This window comes from Pinus tabuliformis, chromosome Q, assembly GCF_031772625.1.
Source record: "Pinus tabuliformis cultivar Carrire ecotype Pingquan chromosome Q, CPIR1, whole genome shotgun sequence".
NCBI classification, from domain to species: Eukaryota; Viridiplantae; Streptophyta; class Pinopsida; order Pinales; family Pinaceae; genus Pinus; species Pinus tabuliformis.
Window position 1 is genome coordinate 544,906,638 of NC_142296.1, and position 9,542 is coordinate 544,916,179.

Consider the following 9,542-nt stretch of genomic DNA (forward strand, 5'->3'; position numbering starts at 1 on the left):
TTTACCAGATAATGATGCAAGACTAGGATCGGGTGAACCTGATTGAAGATGGGAGAATATCATGGGAACGTGACAGTTCCTGTACTTTGGATTCAGATGAAGAAATAGAATGCTAGTAGAACTGGTTGCATGAAGTAACCACACTGAATTGCAACCTGATGATTCGATCACTACGACGTGTGACGACCGAAGCAAGGGAAATGCTAATAGATGAGGGGGTAACAAGATTGGACGAATCCTTAGACAAAGTCAAAAGTATCAGACCAGAACAGACTGTTCAGGTGCATGACAATATTATAGGTGCAGGATCTAACAGGATGCAATGGCGGATCGCATTTCAAAGTGCAAAGGGGGGAGCGTTCACCAAGGTACACGAAGTCACGAATAAGGTTCAGTGGATACAATATAGAAAAGGGGATTTGTGCGTCCCGCAGGTCAGATGGGCACGTCTGGTGCTCCACAAAAACATGGCCATGAAGTCGAGGCTACATAATGGTACAAGAACTGAGGTCCCTGAAGCACCTCCGTAGAAGGTCGTGGATGTAGTAATGTTGGAGAAGAGAACAGCACATGAAGTCCAGGCTGAAGGGCTCATACAATCGTGGGAAGAGAAGTATGAAGGGATTCAAGAAGCCATTCGGCAAGGGAATGCACAACTTCGTGAATTGGAAAAAAAAGGGTAGTACTCAAAAGGAAAAATATGATGCTGGATGTGGAGATTAAACAGTTCGAAAAAGAACTAAAGGAGGACTTTCTGAATGAAAAACCTAGAAAGTTGTAGCTGGATACACGCAAACCTAAGAATGAATTGAAGGAATATGACTGTAAGGTAATTGGTCGAATACCGTGGTTAAGGCCACGCCTCACTCTTAAGAGAAACCAGGAGAGCGCGCTGCATCCAACAGCACGCATAGCAATGAAAACAGAAACCGTGTTGCGGGATGCTCGCCAAGACGCGGTAGCAGAGTACCAAGAGGGTGCAACCACTTGACTAGCTGAAGAGGAGACAGTCTTAGCGCTCCAGACAGTTGAAAGAGAGTGCAAGACTACAAAACAATCTATTAGGGAGTTGCGTGACAATGAGGGTGCGCACAGGGTCGGTACATCCCAAGCATTGTGGTCGCGTAGAATGGGCTACGCTAATGCACGGATCAAAAAGGAAGTGATCGTTGTCATCACTGTTCATGAAAAGATGTCCAAATTAAGGCAAAAATAAGTGGGCAGTGGGCATTTAAGACATGAAGTCAGAACTCGATTTGAAATGTTCTGCTACTAGTATAGCATTAATGAGCTAGAAAATGGGGGATGGTCGAACGGGCCTATAAATCACAGATGGCCCTCTCTCAAAAAACCCTTGGCAGTTTGCAAATACAGTTATTGTGTTATCAAGCGGGCATAAACCTGATGAATGAGGAGGTTGTAAGAGCAAGTCCGTGGTTTGAAGCATTGCCGAAGGATACACAGGAGTCCCTGATCAGAATCATGTCAACAACCAAGGGAGCTCTATAGAGTTCTCTGCCACCAGTAGGGGATGCACAAGAAATCCCTAAATCATTGTGGATGTCGAGGCCCAAAAAGGATCTGTAGGCAGCAGGACTAGTCCGTATGTCTCCGCGAAATCCGCGATTTAGAAAACTCTCGATGGAATAAAAGGGAAAAATGGTTAATATTGAGAGTGATGATGAGGAAGAGGATCATCCAACCTTTTTCGAAGATATGGAACCAGAAGAAGAGACAGATGAAGACATCCAGCTAGAACGTGCCGCAACAAAATTGCACAAGTATGTCCCTCCTCGGAAAGGAAGGGTAAAGGTACCTAAATATTTGGTGCTGTTAAAAGCACACTTAACACCCCATCCATCACGAAGGGGTTTCGTTCGAAGGAACGGTTGTGGGACGCATTCCCGCTATGAAGTTTGAATATTAGGACCTTGTGGATTGCGAGAAGTTTCCCCATTTGGGAACTAGCAAGATGATGGAACAAAGCACGGAGGGGGCCATTACAACACTACAGCCACGGACATGGTTACGCGAGGTGGAAGAGGCCAGGCTACTCCACCTCCTATCGATTCCACACTTCCATCGGGCCCCGATCACAATATTTGTCATCAGACAACTACTTTTCCTGGTGCACAATGGGTACTTGTGGTTGGAAGAACCCATTCCCATCACAGCGGAACTCGTTCATCGAATTTCTTGGCTTCCCTGTACGAGAAGGGACCCTGCAGAAATAGTTAGCACAAGTGGAGACTTGACGCTTGCAGAGGCCATGAAAAAGAAATATAAGTTGGAGAAAAAGCAGAGGGGGTACGTTATTACTAGTATTCAAAACAAAGGGGTCTGTGTTGCTACCTAGTTGTTGGTAGGCAAGGTGATGAGAAATGTCGAGGCAATGAGGTAGAGACAACAGTCATTGTGCTGGTCAAGCAATGCATGGAAGGGGTACAATTAAATTGGGCACAGTTCCTCTGCGATGAGTTCCTAAAAAACTATAGGGAGGCCCAAGAACAGGGTAAGACCTTCTACTACTTGTGGTTTCTCTTATCCATACTGTTGGTTACAGGCAAATTGCCTGAGGATAGTCAATTTCCTCCTCTTGACCAGGACTAGCCAGAGGCAGCAAAATATGCATCGCTATGGGCAACAAAGGATGCCACGCGAATCCGGGAAACCAAGATCTTTTGGGTACTGATGGAGTCGAGCATACGACTATGGATCAACAAACGGCCGCGCCTATCTGCTTCGGTATATGAGAGTGTAAAGAGTTTTGCAAACTTTAAAGTGGATATGCCCCATGTGTATATCAGGGCACGGAAGGATTCAGAATAGAAGTGGACCACACTCCCCTTCATTGCAATAGATGACACTGTTTTCGTGGTACTTGACACATGGCCACTAGAATGGTGCACACCAGACTTGGTGGGGCGCGATCAGATGAAGATTCAAAGACAAAAGAATGTTGCCAAGTTTCTAGCACAACAGAAGCGGAACGAACAACTAGCTGAAGAAGTACGGACATCCTGGGAGGTAGAAAAGGCCCCCGTGGAAAAGATAGTAGCAGTAGGGGCCACTCTGACACAAGAAGAAAGATTTCTGAGCTTGACCACAGGGTATTGGGTAGATGATACGACAGAAGGCGTGGACCCGAGCACCACCTCTACACCCTTAAAACGGCCATGCGTGACAGAATGAACAGGGCCTCGGAAGATGACCAAGGTGTCCAAGTTGGATGGGGAGCCTATCACACTAACCGACGATGACCTATGCAACATCGGTGACACAGTTCGCGAAGTCACCTGGGAGGTGCTACAAGAGGTAATGATAGAGCAACAGATTGTGTTAGGGGCACTTAGAATGCAACTTCAGAAATTTCAGGTGCGACCCCCACAGTAGGGAATGATAGCTGCCTATGGGGCTACATGTACATCAGCAACCGAGTAGTTGCTGCGAGCCAAAATGGCTAACACTGTCGCGCTACCAGAAGGAGCACTAACAGCAGACAATGTAGAGGATAGAGCTGTAATAGGCTGGCTCAAGGGGCTTGGATTAAACTTGGCTGCCCTCCCACGAGAAATATTATACCAGCTATAGGATGGAGCAATAATAGAGCTCCGTGCTAGGGAAGGACATGCAGTACAGATGCTCAATGAACAGCAAATCAACATCGAGCAACTGAGCCTCCAACGCGATGAATCAGTAGCACAGACTCAGCAGTTGGAACAAATCGTCGAGGAAGCATGTCATCACACCCCCGAGCTCGAGATTGCAATGGATTTACCAGTAGGCATATAGATCCACAAATTGGCCAGTGGGTTCCGTGAGGCAAAGGAGGAATCCATGAGGATCCAGTTGGACCTCAACTTACAAATCACAGAGGTAAGGTTGAAGGCGTAGCCCTCTACATTGCTAGCGTTCTGAGAGCAGTGGCACCGGGCCATTCAAGCAAGGTCGGAAACAATAGAGTGAACCATACATGAATGCACTGACTTGCTAGATCAGTCATTGGTCACTCTCAATTCACTGCAGGAAGACCCGACGCTCCAACGGCTAGAAACAAAAGCGTGGGAGTTACAGCAGGATTACGACAATGTCAAGGGGACCACGCAAACGGTCGCCCTTACTTAGTCGTTGGCTAAGATGAAGGAGGCCCAGGGTCTAAAGGCCCAGATGGACGCTGCACGTCAGAAAGAAGCAGTGCTTAAAGAACGCATCCAGCCTTGGCTTGAGGAAGCATTCACAATCACTCCCAAGATTGAGGAAACGCTGGCACACATGCAGGTTGTATATGCACTCAGGCAAGGACTTGCACCTGCCAATGAAACATTGGAGATGCGCGTGCGACGGATACAACAGATAGCGGAGGAATGTGCTGCGGATGTAAGAGAAGCGCAGAAATTGTTGGATGAACTTCGCGCGAAGATTACTGCACCAGCTAGGTGACTTGGGACAAGTCACAATGATTGTGTTGGGGGCCTGTTGGGCAGAAGATCCCCCGCGTAACTGTTTTAGGGCTTAAAGCCCACATTTTTTGGTATTATTATTGTAAAAGCTCCGCGAAGTGTGTAGAGCGTGAATTGTAATGGGTCAAGTCTAAGGGTAGTCCAACCTAAAATATTATAAATTAATCTAGAATGTGTTGGCCTAACCATGGTCTGCGGACCATGGGAATTTATAAATAAGAGCAAGGCTCTAAGTGTAAAAGGCAACTTTTTGTGATGTAAGAAATAATATGGGTGTCTGAGTGTGGTATTAGATCCGAGTCTATAAGTCTGAGTCGAGGGTTGTAGTAGGAGGTAGAGGCTCTATAGCTGTGTGCGTGGACGCCTGGTTAGAGTCCCCAGCTGAGTGCGTGGACCCCTGCAGCTATGTGCACAGGGCAGGACGTGGACGGTAATTGGAAAAAGACATTAATAAAGATAAGTTGGTTTTGGAATATTGTGTATCTGTTCTATATTGTAGCTTATGCATCTATTTATAGTTTAATTGGGTGCATGTCTGTTTATGTTAAATGGTAACTGAAAGTATTGTGCCTTAGTAAGTTAATTCAAGATCTATAATAATATTAAGCACAAAAAAGGTAATTTACATTCGCGGTCATCCTCCAAGCCGAGTGAAGGTAGTTACTCTGAACAGGAGACTATGCGGAAGTAGTGCAATGCGCAAGATCGGCTTGCATACTTCCACACCTCATCAAGACATCCCTAGGGTGCGGAAACCTAGTTCCAACACCCTCCCATACTACCTCGGGTGAGACCTCAGTCCGCGCTCCATGGACTGTTGCCGAAATGGCTGGTAGTTTTGGGATTTGTTTGGCTAAACATTTCTAAACCTGGGTCAGGCCCCAATAAGCCAATAGGATTAGAAATGGAGCAGATGGAATATCCGCACAAATTTTTAACCAACCCAAACTCGCTCTTCATCTGATCTACTAATTGCTTCTCCTTCATTTTCCCTCCAAATGCTTCTGCTAGATCCACACCTTGATAGGGAAGCAAGGTGATCCGGTGGATCAACATATCAGTAATTGGGTGGGTTCTTCTAACCAGAGACACCCATCATGCACCAAGGTGAGTAACTACCAGACACATACAATGTTAATGATGGTGTGACTGAAGTACGACACCTAGAGCATGTTTAGGAGGCCTGCTTTCTCAACACCCGTGACCCACTTCATAGGTTCCAATCGCATAACCCTGATCTCCTCATAATATATCTTTGATAGGTATTTGGCCAATGCAAGATGAAGGAACTTCTCATGATCTCCCAAATCCCAATCCTCCAGCTTGAGTGTCGAAATGTAGACCAACAACGTGTCATCAAACACTACCTTTTCTGGCAGCGATGGTGTAGAGACCATAAATTTGGCATTGTCTGATTCCTTAGGAACCTTATTTGTGCCTTTTCATAGTAGGATGTACTTTGGGAGCTGAGTCATAGGCTCATCCTCGTTAACGTCCATCTCCTCGATGCCTCCATGCAATTCTACTTCATCTAAATCAATGGGTTCAGTCGATTGCTATGCTCTGTCCATCTTCCCCTACTGGTAGATTTCCATGGAAATTTTTCACAGTGATTGCCTCACCAGACCCTGATGTGGTTTCTTTTGCTTATTTTCAGTTGTAGAGGGTTGAGGTCTAGGATACATAGGCACCATAGTCAGAAATCCCGTAGGAATAGAGGGTGTTGCTTCAGAGGTCACTGCTTCTATTGCAGGGGGAGTTGCAGTCATTCTTTCAAATATGAGCTGTCGGTGATAATAAGGCAAGTTGGTGAAATCTGGTTGTGCTAGAATATCCTCCCAAACCTTCTTAGACATAAAACACTCATCCTGGCAGCAAAGTTTAAGGAAAACTGGTTGGAAGCAAAGTGTTCGAATACGGGGCGGCCTGCCAGAATTATAGGTGAATTTGAATTTGAATCCAATAGCTTCTTCCAAATTTCTATCATTAATGCATATTTGGTGGTAGATTTCCAAAGATTTTCCCCATAAATGTGCCTTCCCCACTCCTCCTAATGGAAACTTTTCCATCCAGTCATCTACAGTGCTTCTAATGGCTACTTTTCGACCCCCTACTTTCTTCCATTGCACAACCCTCTTACTTTGTCTTTCCGATTTTTGGACAATGTAGTTTATAGTCTCATACATCCTTGTAGCTGCCTAGAGTACTAAGACTATCCCACCATCATATAGTCATTTCGTAGGGGAGGGATCACCCTTTTACAAATTCAATCGACTTCCATTGATTCTTCCTGGAAACAATTCTCCAGCCAGCCTTGCAAGCTGAATTATGCTGCCATTTGTAATTTCTTTTACCACATAAGGTCCAAGCCAATGCATTTGAAACTTTCTAGGAAATTTCGTAAATTTTTTGTCATATAATAATACCAAATCATTAGCCTATAAGGTGTGTTGCTTTATATGTCGATCATGCCAAGCCTTTTTGCAATCCTTTTGCACTTGTTGGTGAAATTCTGCTAAGAACTGATCCTCATCTAATTCCATCAGTTGCACGAGACGCTCCTCCATAGTGTCACGATCAGCCATATTGGTCAGTGCTGCAATCCACAGACTCGGTACAATATATTCCATGGGCATCACAGCCTCCTGCCCATAGACCAACCTGAAAGGGGTTTGGCCTGTCAACTTTTTACAAGTGGTTCTATATGCCCATAGGACTGTTGGTATGTGCACATCCCAGTCATTTTGCTTTGCATTGCAAACCTTTGTCAGAGCGTTCTACAGGATTTTTTTGAAGGCTTCAACCGTACCATTAGCTTGAGGGTGGTAGGGTGTACGCTTCTGATGATAGACCTGGAATTCTTCAAGCATCATGAAAATCATTTCGTTTAAGAAGTGTGTGTCCCTGTGACTCATAATATATTAGGGCAGCCAAATCGAGACAAGATAAACTCAAAAATAAACTTCGTAGCAGTAGCTATGCTACAATCTTTTATTGGTTGCACTTTCGCCCATCGTGTTAAGTATTCAATCATTGTAATAATATATCACGCTCTAGTATTTTTCCCTAGTGGCTGGATTGGATCCACAAAATCAATTGCCCGCTTATCAAACACCTGCAACATTATCTATGTATTTAAGTGCAATTCATCCCTCCACGATGGTATCCCCGACCTTTGGCAAGAATTACATGCCCTACAATACACTTTTGAATCCTTATGCACTATCGGCAACCAAAGGCTTGCACGCCATACCTCCATGTGCTTCTGCGAGGATGCTTAGTCATTCAAACTCTGGGACATATCAGTGTAGTATCTAATCGGAGCCCATTTTTATAGGTGTCCAATGATCATAGAAAAATAAAATGCGCGAATCACCAACTCCTTCTTCTACTTTGTAGAATATCCTTTCGGGGTTGTGCCAGTTGTCAAAAACTATATTATGTCAGCAAAGTGATCGTCTGCAACACGAACAACAAAGAGATGTGCATCAGGCAACCCTTCTTCCAAACTAGTAGGCTCATCACCAGTGTCAATCTATAGCGCTTACACCATTGTCCGTCCTTCGTGCTCTATAGTCAAGTAGTTCTTCTCCGCCTTTGACAATTTCCTACTCGCAAACGCTATAGGATGATTAATATCGCCTTCACGTGGTTGGTTCATCACCACACCTAGCGTAATACAATAAGTGTCCACATGAACATGAAGCTCCTTTTTCCAAGCCAGGAACAACATAATAGGCGCGGTGACCATTATATCCTTCAAAATGTCTAAACTATTCTGACACCCTTCATCCAGCAAAATGTTGCATCCTTCTTCAACAATTTCTCCATTGGTGCAGTGATTTGTGCATATGCCTTTATAAAATTTCTATAATACCCCTTATGGCCTAGTGTCATGTGCCATTATTTTACTTCTTCAGGGCCTCCAAATTGACAATAACAACTATCTTCGCAGGGTCTACCATCCATCCTTGCTTGCAAACCATATGACCCAACAATACTCCATAAGGAGCACAAAAGATGTATTTTTTCATATTTTGGGCGATTTGATGTATGCGACAAGTATCCAATATAAGGCACAGATTTGCAACATGGCGCTTTACCAACCCAAATACAGTCCAATCATCAAATTAGACTTCTAAGATCTTGTGGATGAATTCCTTAAAAGCTGCAATTACTATCCTTGAAAAGATTGTTGGTGCATTCTTCAATCCAAATGGCATTATCATGTATTGAAAACACCCCCATTCCATCACAAAGGTGGTCTTGTTGCGATCCTCAGACATGATCTTCGTCTGATGGTACCCCGAGAACCCATCAGTGAATGAATAGGCTTCCTGCCCTCCGACATTCTCCAGGACTTCATCTGTAAACGATGTTGGAAATAGGTCATGGATGAACGCATCATTTAGCTTCCTCAAATCAATGCATATCCGAGTTTCATCTTGTTGCTTCTCTTCCTAGACAACCATAGGACTTACCCAGTCTGATTCCTCCACTGACTCAATGATCCCAGCCTCTAGCATTTTTTCCAACTCTTTGCGCACCTTTTCCTTGTATTTTGGATTTAAACGGTAGGTTCGTTGTTTTACAAGCTTCACATCTAGCTTCAAAGTAATCTTCATCATGCCTAGGTCCCCTACTATCCCCTCTAGATCTAAGAATTTGGTGGGAAACAAGTCATGGTATTCGTGCAGTAGTTCCATGACTTTACCAATAGTCACCTATTTTTGCAAACTTCGGTTGTGCGTCTGATGCAATGTTTACTTGTCTAGTCTTGAAAGGCTTTTCTATGTCAGAAATTACTGCTTTGGGTCCTTCAACTTCGCATTGTTCCTCAGACTCCCGAATGTTGATATTTCTACGGTCATATTCTTCTTCTTTTGCGGTCACTTTATAGCATTCCAGCGCATGGTGCAAATGCATATTCTAGTCTGGTTGAACTCATTCTACCGATTCCTCAGGGATTCTGAAGATTGCAGCGTTAATTTCTTGGAGCGCCTCATCAATACATTCAAAGCCATCCTCAAAGCTGAAGGTCAACAGGAAACGTTCCCTCAGGATAGCCCACTCGGTCGTCCC